The following is a 14,318-nucleotide window of genomic DNA, read 5'->3' as shown; positions in this document are numbered from 1 at the left end:
TGAGAAAGTAGGCTATATCCACAAGCTGCAATTTGGAGGTGTTGCTAAATATGTGAAGTGGTGACGATTTATTTCCGAGCACCGCTGGAGTGTTTTCTGCCTCATCTCACATAGGCTAATGTGTGCATAAATACATTTCATATTGGAGGGAAAGATCTCACCTACCAGCAGGTTTTGAAAATGTTTGGATCAGTGTCGGCGATCAAAACTAATAATAATCAAACCTGCAGCCAGGTGTGGAATCAAAAGCGAAATTTGAATCGATGCAACATTAAAAATGGGAATTAGTTGTGTTTCTGTGAGACAGGTTGAAGTGAATGAATAGTTTGTTTTCTGAATGCAGAAATGTGAGTTGTCAGATGTTTGTTGAAAATGCAAAGTGATAAGATAAGACTATTGATCCCCGGAGAAGAATTCACACAAGAGACAGGCTGCTTTTTGTGATTAACTAATCAGTCATTTGGTCTATTAGAATGGTAACACTTTAAATCCACCGATTTAAGATTTTTACACATTATATGAAAATAAGAGTTTTACATAGGCATAGAATTTGGGGAGAAATGCAAGGGTCATGTGCTGCTTACTATTTAGAACATGAGCATTTATCCCCTTAAAAGCATTTACTGTATTACATTTAGTTTAATCAGTAGACTAAATGCAATACAGTACAACTATCTTCTGGAAAGTTGTGTTTTACAAACCCATCGTGTCCCTCTATACTAACTGCTGAGGCCGAGGCATATGCCGAGCTTATCATGTCAAACCTGCATCATTATCTGTATGACTAATACATTCCCATCTCTATTTATTACATTATTTCTTTATCAACAAAAAAAAGTTTTCTGCCTCAAGCAAGCAAAAAACTATTTTGCATCACTGCGGGATTTTCACTGAAATGTGCCACTTTCCATTCAGCCTATCTAATTCAATATGGTGTCATTTGCATAAAAATGCATGGATGGTAAGTCGGCTGCTCCATAAGGATTCCATAGATGAGTGCTCTCAGTGGATAACGTATACTGTGTGGTCTATATGTGTGTCTGTCATCTGCTCTACATGTATGTCTGTTGACATGTGACTGAACAAATGGGCGTGATTTGTTTGTGTAGATCTATCTATCTCGCCGTGAGTGCTTACGCAAGTTGGCGTGCATGGTGCATGTGTGTCACACATGCATAGTAAATATGTAGCGTTGGGATGTGTAGTTCATTACTCTGTGTGAGTGTGGGTGTTTGTGTGTGTGTGTGTGTGTGTGTGTGTGTGTGTGTGTGTGTGAAGGGGAGGAGGGGTACAGCCTTTCCGCATGAGTGGGGCTGTCAGTGGGCATCAGTCAGCCAGGCAGCGACAGGCGGAGCAGATCATTAGCAGAGACGGAGAGGGAAAGGGAAAGAGAGGGAAAGGGAGAATGGGGAAGGGAGAGAGGGAGTGCAGGGACAGAGCGGAGGGAAGGCCTCAGCACTGCGTCTTTAATATCCGTCTTGCAAGAATTACACAGACAGGCCTGTGTACTGCTCAGTCACGCAACCACACCGCCACCACCATCCTGTTCTCCTCTGTCCTCACATTAGCTTCATATCTGTGGGTCTCAACTGCCATCATATCTGTCAATATCTCCAGAGTGAAGCTGCAAATTGATTTTTTTATTGTATGATGATAGTCAATTATACTCAAAAAGCTTATGGCAAACTATGGCACATTAAAACTGCCAAAGTGACTGCTCACAATTTTGTCAAATGTACAAGAGGGCATTTTCACAAAATTCTGCCTCCTCAGGACGGGTGGGACAATGGGAAAGGTTGATTGGGACACCTTGTTCTGGGGTTAAAAAAAAGCACATAATTTAAAAAGAAAAAAAAAACATTGTAAACTTGAGCCGCTAATAATTAAAATTCCACTTGGTCACACATTTCTTCGAAAATAATTTTTTAAAAAAAGTAACCAAAATTATTGGTTAATATTGCACACTAAAAGCAGCAACACCACAATGTAAAAAATAACTTATAGGGGTACTTTTGCAATTTACCACTGCACTTTCATACAGTTGGCCACTTGCTAAACACAGACTTAATTGAAGCAAGAGAGGTTAAGATATCCTGACTATAAGACCCTAGTATGGATCAACCACCCAAAACCCAGGATCCTACAATTCCCACAATGCAACTTGACAGTGTAGTTAGCTCTTTCCTACCTGGTAAAAACAGCTGGGGTTATTTTCTCAGACAGTTCCCCCAAAGCCACAAAGGACATGAATTCAAGGCTGTGAGGACTGACATTTACATGAAAACTCATACTTGTGTAAAAATCACATTTCCCTTTGATAAGTGAAGAAGTAGAGAGTAGCATAAAGTTCAGTACAAGTACCTTACAAGTTTTCAGTGGTGTAATGTAACAAAGAAATAATACTTTATTACAGTACGTAGGAATTTTTTGGTGTGTTTGTACTTTACTTGAGTTTTTATATTTCTGTCAACTTGCCTTTTTACTCCACTACTTTTCCTAAATAAAATGTATACTTTTCTCCACTACATTTCCCCTTGGAATCACCAAGTTATCTGCTACAAAATAGGGAAAGAAGGAGGGAAGAAAGAGACAAATGGACGAATAACGGAATGGGAGGGAAAGAAAAACTCGATTTTGTTCTTTAAATCCTTCAAGCTGTAAAATAGACCTTGTTTTTCTTCAAGTGTAATGTACATTCCATGTCTAAGGTGGTGTACATGTTAAAAAGATATAAACTTTCAATTTCAAAATTCTGACCACTTGCTTCTTTATTACCACCATTTACTTGTACCTTTACTTTCATTACGTAAGTAAATTTAATATTCAAAAAAATACTTTTGATACTTAAATACAGTAAATATCTGATAATTTAAGATGTTTACTCAATTTGTATTCTTATAGGTGACTTTAACTTCTACCAAAGTCATTTTCTGTTAAGATATCTGTATTTTTACTCAGGTATGGTTTTCAGATACTTCATCCACTATTGCAAGTGTTGGTGGAAAAAGTCTGGAGATCTTTTATTTAAGCTAAAATAGCAGTGACACCACAAGTACTGCATGAAAAATCTGATGTACACAGCATTTCAATGTTTTAGTGAGTTGACATGAAGCCAATTCTTATATATTATTTGATATTTAAATTTTAAAATGAATCATATTTCATCATATGTTTTGTTATGAACATCTTTAGTGGTAAACTAGTAAATAAATAGTACTTCTGATTTAGGTAAAGCACTTGAGTGAATGTATTAAGTTACCTTCCACCATTGCTTTCTATTAGTATAGCATACCTAGGTAACCTTATTCTTAACCACAGCCAGTTGAACATGGCACTAAGTCCTCACTGGGCCTCATTACAAAAATATAACCTGCCACAACGTTGACTACTATGGAAAACACCTACAAAAAAGGTGCATGATGTTTAGTGTGAACATGTTTTAGCAGGCTCATTATGTAAACAGGGTTATGAGGACATGAGAAATGAAGCATACCTGTGTAATCTGATAAAATGTCACATGAGAATCAATTATCGTGTGTTCTCAATAAATTAGCGGAAACTCCAAGCGTGCTATCAAATAAGATATCACCTCGGGCATATGTAGCAACACCTAGTGATGACAACCTGCTGCAAACTTTGACAGCACTCTATGAAACGTTTTTATTTCACGCCATGCTCATGCTAACTAGCTCTCTATCCGTCCTCTCTCGTGTACACTGTATAGCAAGACCTTGTTTAATTCCGCCACTCTCCTCCACATCTCAACTGTTTTGCATTTTGCCCTTTCATCGTTCGCCGGCTGGGCCTATAACTCATCTTTTAGTGCTGCATCTTGTGGTGACCACCTTCCACTCAACAACACCATTAAACAGGCAGATTAATGCTGCTATTAAATCCACACATCGACTTCGGTGGCACTCATCAAAGACAGTATATATGACTAGCGGTATCAAGGATTTGATGAAGTCAGACTTTCAGAGGGCCAATAAATCAGTTAGCGGGGCGCAATCTAACACTTCACAAGGTAGAGGCTGACAAAGGAGGGAACAGATACTGGACTCATAAGGCTGAAAATGAGCACAGCAGACGGGTGTACAGCTGTGCACACATTTAACTTTGTATACTTAAGTAAAGAAACTTTGACCAGCTCCTTGGCATGATATTTGTGTGTCACTAGCATGGCCGGATTAAGCTATTTCGGGCCCTGGGGCCAAATTTTGTTTATGGACCCCTACTGATCCCCCGTCTACCACTTTCTGTGCATTGTGTGTACTCTATTCCGGCTGTTCTCATGCACTGTTCATACGTAAACGTACAAAAAGTAGTGCACCAGAATTTGTTTATAACACACATAATTTAAGAAGGCTGCAATTACATTGCCAATGCACTAACAGGAGCAAAGAAACAAAGTAGTATAAAGAACAAAAAGTCCATATAAGCAGGCTTGGGTTTATGAATGGGTCAAACAAACACATGACTTTTCCCCACGGGACCAATGTTTGTGTCCAGTGTGTAACCAAGTATACTTTGAGTTATTTTAAGGTATGTCGTCACCATGTTTCTTTTGCTGAACCCAACCTATGTAACTCAACTGGCTTATAACTAGAGTAACTTCACTTTAAGTACGTAACATGACAATGCCCAACCATGCTTCTTTTACTAAACATATCCTTTGCAACTTTACCTGCTTAAATCTAACTTATGTATCTTTACGTTATGTGTTTAACATGACGTGGCCATTCATGGGATGCTTATTTGTCAGAACCATTGTAAGAGGTTATGTTGCTGTGTTGCATATAGTAAAATCTGCATGGCAGCTTTATTAACGACCAAGACACCCAAAGACCAACTTAAATATTTAAAATAACAAAAGACTTTTTACCAGATTTTGACACAGGTCTCTACACAAAATCAGCCAATACTGCACAATCCACTTTACTCGATATTGTACATATTGTGTGGTTCAGATTCCCAATAAATCTGCAATAATCAAATCGCCCTTGCCAGTTGACATGAAGTGAACCTTGGATTTGTGAAGCCCCTGGGGGTTTTGGTTATTAGAACTTATTCTTTCATTGCTGATTCAAGTGATTACACAACAGCTAACACTGTAGGCCTGTCTACATTCAGCCATCACTGCCTTGTTGAAATCTGATTTTCCTTATTTGTTGATGGATCTGTTGACCAGACATCAGAGACACTAAAATGCCATGCTAGTGGCCCATAGAGACTGAAGTGCTCATTAAAGCCAATGATATGAAAATGCTGGACAGTGCCAACAGCATTGTAATGACTTGACAATTCTTAGAGCAAGATTTTCTTTGTGATCATAAAAAGGATAGAGCATTGGTTGGTGAAAAACAAGGCACTTATCATATGTATCATAAATAAATGAAAAAAGAATTCCATTATTTATATTTCTGCCAGTTAAAGTATTACATTGTGAGCTGTTCTGCATGTGGTTTGTCCAAGTGGTGTTGCTGTATACCATTAGAATGCTTTTTTTCGACTGCTGTGGGTGAGCTCAATTAATGTCAAACACTGTACTGTGTCTCTGATTAATTACTTTCAAACGTATTAGGCGGAAATGAAAAAATAATAAGAGGGTTACAAAGGCTATATGTGTTGTAATCGATAATTTTAAGAAAGTTATCCTCTTGCAATGCTAAATTCCCGTATTCCTTTAAAGTCCTGCATTTTTCACTTGCTAGCGTTACGTTAAATTAGGATCTTGTAATATTCCCATCAGTTATTGTAACACCACACCAATAATAACCATTCACATCTGTCAGGACATGCACAAAAAGGTAACATTAAAGTCAATACCTCAAACCCCAGACCGCCCGGCAGATTCAGTCCCCCCCTGTGTTGACTCCATGGCTACAGCCTTGACAAAAAATCAAAAGGAATTGTCTTCTTTGGAACAAGAAAGTGTTCAGTAAATTGCAAACAAATTAATTTCTAGCTGTCATGCTTAAAAATTTTAAATACACTCATTGTCCTTGAGGAAGTGTGGCTCCTCTTGCTGCACCACTCCGAAATGTTATTTTGAGTACAATTTTTATTCACCACAATCAGCAATGCTGATGTTAGATTATGGGATATCTTACGGTAAAAAAAAAAAATACGATGAGGTGGCTCTAATGGGAAGCTAAAAGAGAAAAGAATTTGTGTTCTTCGTGACATAGATGTGCTCAGTAAATTTCATAGCAATCACATTGTGATATTTCATGTGTACAAAACAAAGCCTGGCAGTGGCAGCAAAGAAAAAGTCACTGGCCAAGAAAAATTATAAATCAACCTCTGGAGACGACTTATCATTTTAAAGCAATTAGCACTTGTTCATATTTTGCTCTATTGTTGAGCGAACAGCCAGATAAACTCTTAAAAATCTCCATCTGAGCTGGCACAGACAAAAAATAGCTAGATAGCTACATGCAACACATTCACAATTATATTTTTTCCCTAAATTAGCTGCTGGCTGATAGCCAGGTGAGACAGCCAACCTTTCCCAGGCAAAAAGGCAGTGTTTTGAAAGCTAAGAAACCACCTTTTTTCTGTTCAGGTAATCTAATTGGACACAGATCAACCTTATCAGAAAATTCACTTAACAGAATTGACCTCGCAGCAGTCTTTTCACTTATCTGCTTGTGTTGTTAGCTTTATATTTACCCATTGTTTGGGTACAGCCAATTTTCAATGTGCCAGAGGTGCTGGTTGACTCAATTGGAAAGCCTCAGATGTGGCTCAACATCGAGCTGGCTCATCTTTAAAGTGAATTCACCTTTAAGAGAGTCATTTTTAAAGCATGGCAGTCATGAGAGATGAGGGCCTGCTCTGTGGGAGAATAATAAATCAAGCCCTTCTAGTGGTGACCAAACATACTGTAGACCTTATGCTAAGCTAGGTCACTGCTGGCCACGGCTGAAATATTATCCTCATAAAACTTTGCAGCACATCTATTTTCTCTCTCGAAAGTGGGACTACAATACTCAAAAGTACATCTAAATCAAATAAATTCTACCAGACGCAGACTATTGTGGATTTAAGTGCAATTTCGGTCGCGGAGCGGGCTTAATCTATGGCCACAGATTTAAATTCCTTTTAACGTGAACTCGATAGAAGCCATGGTGGAGAGACAGAGGATGACAGGACAGAGTTTAGAATACAGAGGAAGGGGGGGGGGAGGAAGAGGGGGGGGGCAGAGACAGAAAGAGTCTGGAGTTTATTCGAGGCTAGCTGTCGTCAGGCGCGGCGTCAGCCATCACATGGGCAGAATGCTAAACGCCAAGCTCTGAATCCTGACCTATTTTCATCAGACTGACACAGAAATCCACTGAGAGGCCGTCTTACGCTTCTAACCTCTGTCTGCCTCTCGGACCGACCTCAGCAAGCCATCACACACACACACACATACATACACACACACACACACACACACACACACACACACACACACACAAATTTCACAATACCATAATGTAAATCTGCTTAGCTGTGATTTAAAGCAGTTTAATAGTGTCTGATTAATAATCTCCAAAATGACTAGATTGTAAATTATTTCCCACTCAGCTCCAGCTTGAAAGGCTTTTATTGTAATTTGTCCAAATATGCCGTTAGACTGATGAATATTCATTAAGTGTGATACTGTTCCCTGACCCTTCTTTGTGCTGACAATAGACAGTAGGCATGTTCTTTTTCCGTGTCTGGGCTCGACTTGACATCGTTAGCAGACACCTTCCCGAGTGCAGCAACTCCTCTAACAGACTTTTTTTTTTTTGTAACAAAGACAATGAGCAAATAAAACACAGCCAATGATTCGGCTCTTAAGGCACTGATGGCTTTCTTTTCAACCTGCTTTTATCAACTATGATCAAAGTGCAATTACAGACAACTTTAATGAAAATGGATTAAATTGCCAGCAAATGAATGTGACTTGATTGATGCTGAACATCACCTGAACATGACTGAACTACACTGAGAACAATACGCATTAAGGGTGATTGATAGTACTGTAAAATGATGGAGTGAGGCTTTTCCCTAATATGCTCTGTTATTCTTTACCTACTGCGACCATTCATTTCCCTCAGAGTATTTAACCTTTTCAGCAGCTTTTGGCAATCAAATCTATTTTAATACTCTATTTCATATCTCACATGCTTCTTTTTTTAGCGTTTTTAGCTTTTATAAATTGACTCCAGCATTGGAGCTCATGCAAATATGCCTTTGTATTCTTATCCCAAACCAAGCTTAATTTTTACTGTCAAGTGTTTAAAATTGGATTCACCAAAATCCATTGACTGCCTATATGAAAGCCTCTGTTCTTGATTTGACCATTGGCGTGAACAACACCCCTACAAATAGCAATGTAGGACTACCTGTTCTATTCCAATTGTGGGCAAATTTCACTAATAAAAATATAACCCAAAGGTAAATAGAAGACTTTCACACCACCAAGCTTCAAGCCCAGCTGTTGGAAATAACAGCGTTCAACAAACATTCAACCTGCTTAACATCAAGGCCCACTGACTACATACGGGGCAGTGCTGATGCCAAAAAAATCAAAGTTGGCGTTGGAAATTTCTGCAAACCATGGATACATTAAATTTGTGTATTATTATGTGGGATATGTGGAAACTTTACAATTTAACAATGCTGTGGTTAACCTGTGGTTAGGTTTAGACACAAAAAACCCTCAGTTAAGTTTGGGAAAGGGTCATGATTGGGGCTTAAAGACCTGGTATTGGTGTTAATATTTTTATAGCAATATTTCAGCTGGAAATGCAATGATGTCTCTAAAAACAACTGCTTTTCACCGCAATACTGTGTCACTGTAACCAAGTTTTTCATTGCACCATTTTGGCTGAAAAGACAGCGATGTCTCAGTAAAAAACAACTGCTTTTTTGTGGCACAATCATGGCTGGAAACATGGGTATATCTCTGTAAAAAACAAAAAAGAAAACACTTTTAATGGCACTATCCTTGGTGGAAAAAACTGTTATGGGTCATTAAAGAACACATTTGGTATAAAAAAAAAAATCCCCTGGAAACACAGTGATGACTGGCTAAAACATAACCTGTTTTGTTGTTTGTTGGTCTCAGCAGTGGTCTGCAGCTTGGCAAGCATCTTGCCTAGGTTTCGCCATCCACCATCGCATTCACCTCACCATGACAGCTCATAGACTTTCACTTTAGAAACCTTGTTATGATTTGTATGAAATGTACAAATGTAACCTATTCATGGTTTGCAGAAATGCACAATGTCTACATTTTCTTCTGACGATGTGGTTGACTTCATTCAAACTAAGTAAAAGATCCAGTCAGCTGGATTCCCACATTGTCTAGTTTTCTTTAGTCCAGCAAATCTCTCCAAAACAAACGCAGCTCTACTTTGAAGCTCCCTACTGAAAAAACGTCCAACTATCATGAATGGATCAATTTGAGACGCAAGAACACCAGCTCCAGGCAGATATCCGACTTCAAAATTGCAAGCTACAGCCCACTGTTGCTGAAGCTTCAGAGTAATAGAAGAAGCAAAAGGCCCACATGTTCAGCAGCATCTGAAACATTTGTTATTCACATAAATAACTTCTCAGCATGACGAACAAATCCTTAAGAATAATCTTTGGTAGCATTTTGCATTTGCGTTCTGTGACTAAATTGAATCTTGATTGTCTGCTACAATCACCTGTGCGAGAGATCTCTGAATAGTAATAGTAGCTCACGATGAAACACTGGGCCATTATTTAAATGCCACATAAGTCTGATAATACTTGTCAAGCAGTGGCAGTTCTCTTGTTCTTACATGCCCTCCTCACTTTAACTCCACAGAAAATTTGGGGTGGAAAAGCCGCGATCCGGGTCATCCAGCATGGCGCTGAGAAGTTCGTTCTCCAGCAGCATTAATCACAGAGCCGCTGTCCCCGACTGATTACCTCCCATCAATCTTACTTTGCTGAGCCCTCCAAAAGGAGAAAGCCCTCATGAAGATCTGATTAAAACTGTAAGTGACTCATAATAGGAGCACATGCCTGGCCTCGGAGTCGATACCCTGCGATAGTCATAAGCCCTGAGTGGGATTTATCCACTCATCTCCAAATGTCCGTTCACCTGTTCACGTGAAGATACTGGCCTGGTGTCAGCGAGGGGACCTGGATAGTGGAGATCTGTGTGTGTGTGTGTGTGTGTGTATGTGTGTGTGCGGTAGTCATTTGCAGCTGCAGACAGGAGGGGGAGTGACTTTGAGAGTGTCTGAGAGGCACATCCTGCCTGCAATTAAGGTGGAATCAGAGAGAGATCTGCGCTGCCTTGATAATGAGCCTCATCTGAATTATTAACTAGAGCTGTACCCCCCGGACCTGGACTCCCATCAGGCCTAGCTATACAACAACAAGAGCAGATGATGCGCGCACACACACACACACACACACACACACACACACACACACACACACACACACACACACACACACACACACACACACACACACACACACACACACACACACACACACACACACACACACACAATCTTCAGATCCATACAAACCGCTATCAAACCCATTTTAGCGTGTGCAGGAACTCAAAAACTAATCCCATTTGCAGTAAAAATAAGGGCAACACTTTACTTGAAGTGGTGCTCATAAGGCATTATAAGGCATCAAAAGCCCATTATAAACACGCAGTGAGTGCATGATGATTTATTAAAATTGGTGCATAGTATAATGAGCACAATATGCAGAAAGTTAGGGGTTGAATACTTTATGAAGCAACTGTGTCATTAATCACATTAAAATTTAGAGCAATTTCAGATGCATGATTACATTATTTCTGCAATTCCAGTGGGATCGTAATCAGTTTGGGGGCTGCTGTGAGTTGATGGATTGGGATTGTCGGGATGACTGTATTTCTGAAGTAACTCCCTGTGTGATGTATAACTTTCAAGGTTATCGCCAAATGTGAAATCGAACATTTGCGTGTGTATGTGTGTGTGATTTACATTGTCACTTGCAGTTTGTTGACTTAATGATGGCAGAAACTGCAAAATCGAAGAATGACTTTCAACAACCTTCTCACAGCTTTTTAGTATCGCTATACCAAGGTTTTCATGTCCTTAACATCAAAGCATGTAAACTCAACATATTTGCTCACCATTTTCCAATGTATGCTATGCAGTTATTGATGTATTTTTCCAGGCAGCCATTGACGTCCATTTATTTCCTAAGATTTCACTGAGAGCATAACATATGCAAAGCTGAATATTACTAAGTGTTGGATCTTCCTATAGGCAACATAGTCAATCACCTAGGGTGCCATCCAGAGGGCAGTGGCAAAAGGGAAAAATCCAAAAGATAATAATAATAATCCAAATATATAACGCTAACAGTCAGTCTAGTCCTGGCAATGCAGTTAATGTTATTATCAGTGAGTGATCATGACAGTCAGACCATGCCAACACCTAGGTGTGTATGCTGTTGACATTCTGCCGCGTAAATTTACTGCGTTACATGCATTGTGTCTTTTCAGAAATGCACAGGAAATGTACAGTTTCTGCCTGTAAAACAATGTTAAACTCAAATGTATGTTTATTTTCTTTTGTAAAGAAAGGCATGTGGTTAAGTTTAGGCAAAAACAGCATGTGGTTAGGTTTCAAATAATAACCCATCATGCTCGGGCTTGATATTCATACCAGAAGCAAACACTGGGGCTACCAGGTGAAGATCTGGTTTGTGTTGGACTCATCAACCACTTCACCCAATGAGGACTTTCAAGCTCATAAGTTGTGATCCTGTGGCATTTCAAACTGACGCCATCCCAAGGCATTATGAACTGACTTTGCAGCATGAACGTGTGTATTGGGGATGGTAGAGTGCAAAAAATTAACAAAAAATGAAAAAGCGGGCAGTGCGAGAACAAAACATAAGAAGACTGCGTTTGCACATATCGTATGAATATATTGTTTACTTTTTAATTATTGTTGTTTGTTAGCTACATTGTGTATTTGTGTTAATTTCTCATTAGCTCTTGTTCATGTTTGTAATTTATAGATTATATAGCTTATATTTGGGGTTTTTTTGTTTTGCTTTTTTGGTTACTCTAATAGATTACAGAGCTCAGGGCAGAGTTCAGCTATGTTTTCTTACTGTATAAAAATGTATGGAAGTCAAAGGCTGGAGCAGTACATGAAATACAGTCATAGTTAACGGTGCTGTAAACGTGTAAATGATTTGTAGAAAAGCAAAGCACCAGGAGCAGACCCCTGATATGGTCCTTTCAGGCCTTGTTAGGAGTGAAACAGCATTACGTGCTGACCTGTTCTTGAGTCACAGTCTGACACTAAGGACAGAGGACTGAATGTTTTTTGACTCCTGCTCTGCTCATCGTCCGAGCCAGACACCAGAACATTTCGTAGCCCTGAGGTCTGGTGGACAACACGGAGAGAATGTGTGCTGGGCCCGACATTTTACAACATACCACCAGGCACAATTCCCAAGATCCGCCTTCCTGACTGACTGTTGTGTGTCTGGACTCGGTTTCCTCTCTGGAATTTCCGTCTGTAGAGTGTTTCTCAACATTTTATTCCTGCTGATTTATTCCAACTGATTGAAGTGTGAGGGCTGAGGGCGAGAATATTATGTTCTATTCCAACCACTATGACTCATTTAAGCAGTGAACACCCCGCCTCCACTGCCGGTGCATCCCTTGTTTACATCCAAGCCCTTTCTACAGATTGAAGTGATATCTGCCCGCGTTCTATTCAACTGCTTTTTGTAGCTCGGCATCAACTGACAAGACAACTGATCCGCTCGGATCAAAATCTGTCCGTCTCGGCATGGCCTCCTTTCCATTGAAGCCCTCAACGACTCTTCCCAACTGTTTTCTTTCCATTCACAGGACTGATCAGATGAGTTTTACCATAGTCTCAGATTCAACAACCAACCCCCTTCGCCTTCCAAATTCCTCTTCCCATTCCCCGCCCCCGGTTAACCCAGCGCCAAGCCCGCCAACTCGAGAGCTGCCTCTCCTTCTGCTGCGCCTTTGTGATAATAACAATAACTGTGTAGCGGTGCAGAGGGCTCTGTGTTGAGCCCGCGCCAGGCCGGCTGGCACTGGGAACCCTCTAAGCCTGTTCCACCATCTCCAACCAATTCCCCTCTGTCTCGGCTGGCGCTGGAGCATCACAGGCATTAAGGCTGCTATCAATGTGCTCAGCAGCAGGGGCCACCGCCACCACTCTCGCACTCGCTCTATCTTTTCTCTTTCCGCCTCCCTCCATCTCCCACTCAATTCTGAATCCAATTCAAAAAAGGTTTTATTGGCAGGACAAATAATACCTTGTTCTTCAAAATGTCTCCTTGCCTCCTCTTTTTTTTATCTCTGTGCTGTGCACCCTATTCTCCATCTCTATCTGCTGCGAGTGGAATCTCGGCAGAACAAGGTGATGGCCATCAGCGTGGGCGGTAATACTTTACGTGAAGTGCATTGTGATGCATTGCAAGCAGATTAGAAGCATATTAGAGGTAAAGATCCACTTTTGCTCTCAGTAATCAGGGATATAGAAGAAGGTAAACCAACCTAAAGTCAGTCTGACCATTCTGCTGGCTGACATAAATCTTTTAAAACTGAAATTAAAACACTATTTCACTGCATTTATATCATATTTACTTTAAAATACATCAATTTTCATAGCCAATGCTTACTTTGGGGGACCAGAATGCAAGAAATTAAGTGTTGGATGGTTAAAAAAGCTTTTGGTAGAGGACCCCCAACAACCCTTCTTTCATATGTGTCCTCCTCCATGTAGAAACAACATCTACGCCTCTGCCCTGAACCATTTAATTTGAGTGTCAGTGTGTGAAATTTATTTTCTATATTGTGTCCTTAAAAAACCTAAAGCGATTTCCGTGGCATGTATGCTATTTTCTGCTTAAAATCACACAATTCAATGAGTCACATTCTGTACATTCAAAAATTACAGTCATGTGACTTTGCAGCTGTCAGTGAGGATGCAAGATGATGACCATTCAGAAGTGTGAAAAATCACAATTTACTGCTCACTATAGAGTCAACTATTAAGTGTCTGTTATATAGGGAGTAGCGTGTGTGTGAACGAGGGAGTGATTTCAGACGTGTTATCTGTCTTCTGTCATCCCAGCTGGGCATTTGGATCTACTTGCAACACATGACATGCATGGATTCAGACAACTGGCACAGTCAGAGAGAGAGCATTCTCTTAATAAATTACATTTGAAATAAACACAAACTAAAACCTAAAGCTTTGGACTGCTATGTATCACTGAGTGTTACACCCCACCCT

General features: G+C 40.0%; 1 protein-coding gene across 1 annotated transcript in view; it reads right to left on the bottom strand.

Annotated features, from left to right (window-relative positions):
* foxo6b (forkhead box O6 b) overlaps nt 1–14,318 on the bottom strand; it is a 47,953-nt gene that overhangs the window by 27,409 nt on the left and 6,226 nt on the right. The window lies entirely within an intron of this gene.

Source organism: Plectropomus leopardus, chromosome 18 (assembly GCF_008729295.1).
Source record: "Plectropomus leopardus isolate mb chromosome 18, YSFRI_Pleo_2.0, whole genome shotgun sequence".
NCBI lineage: Eukaryota > Metazoa > Chordata > Actinopteri > Perciformes > Serranidae > Plectropomus > Plectropomus leopardus.
This window is presented reverse-complemented; position numbering and strand designations above follow the sequence as displayed.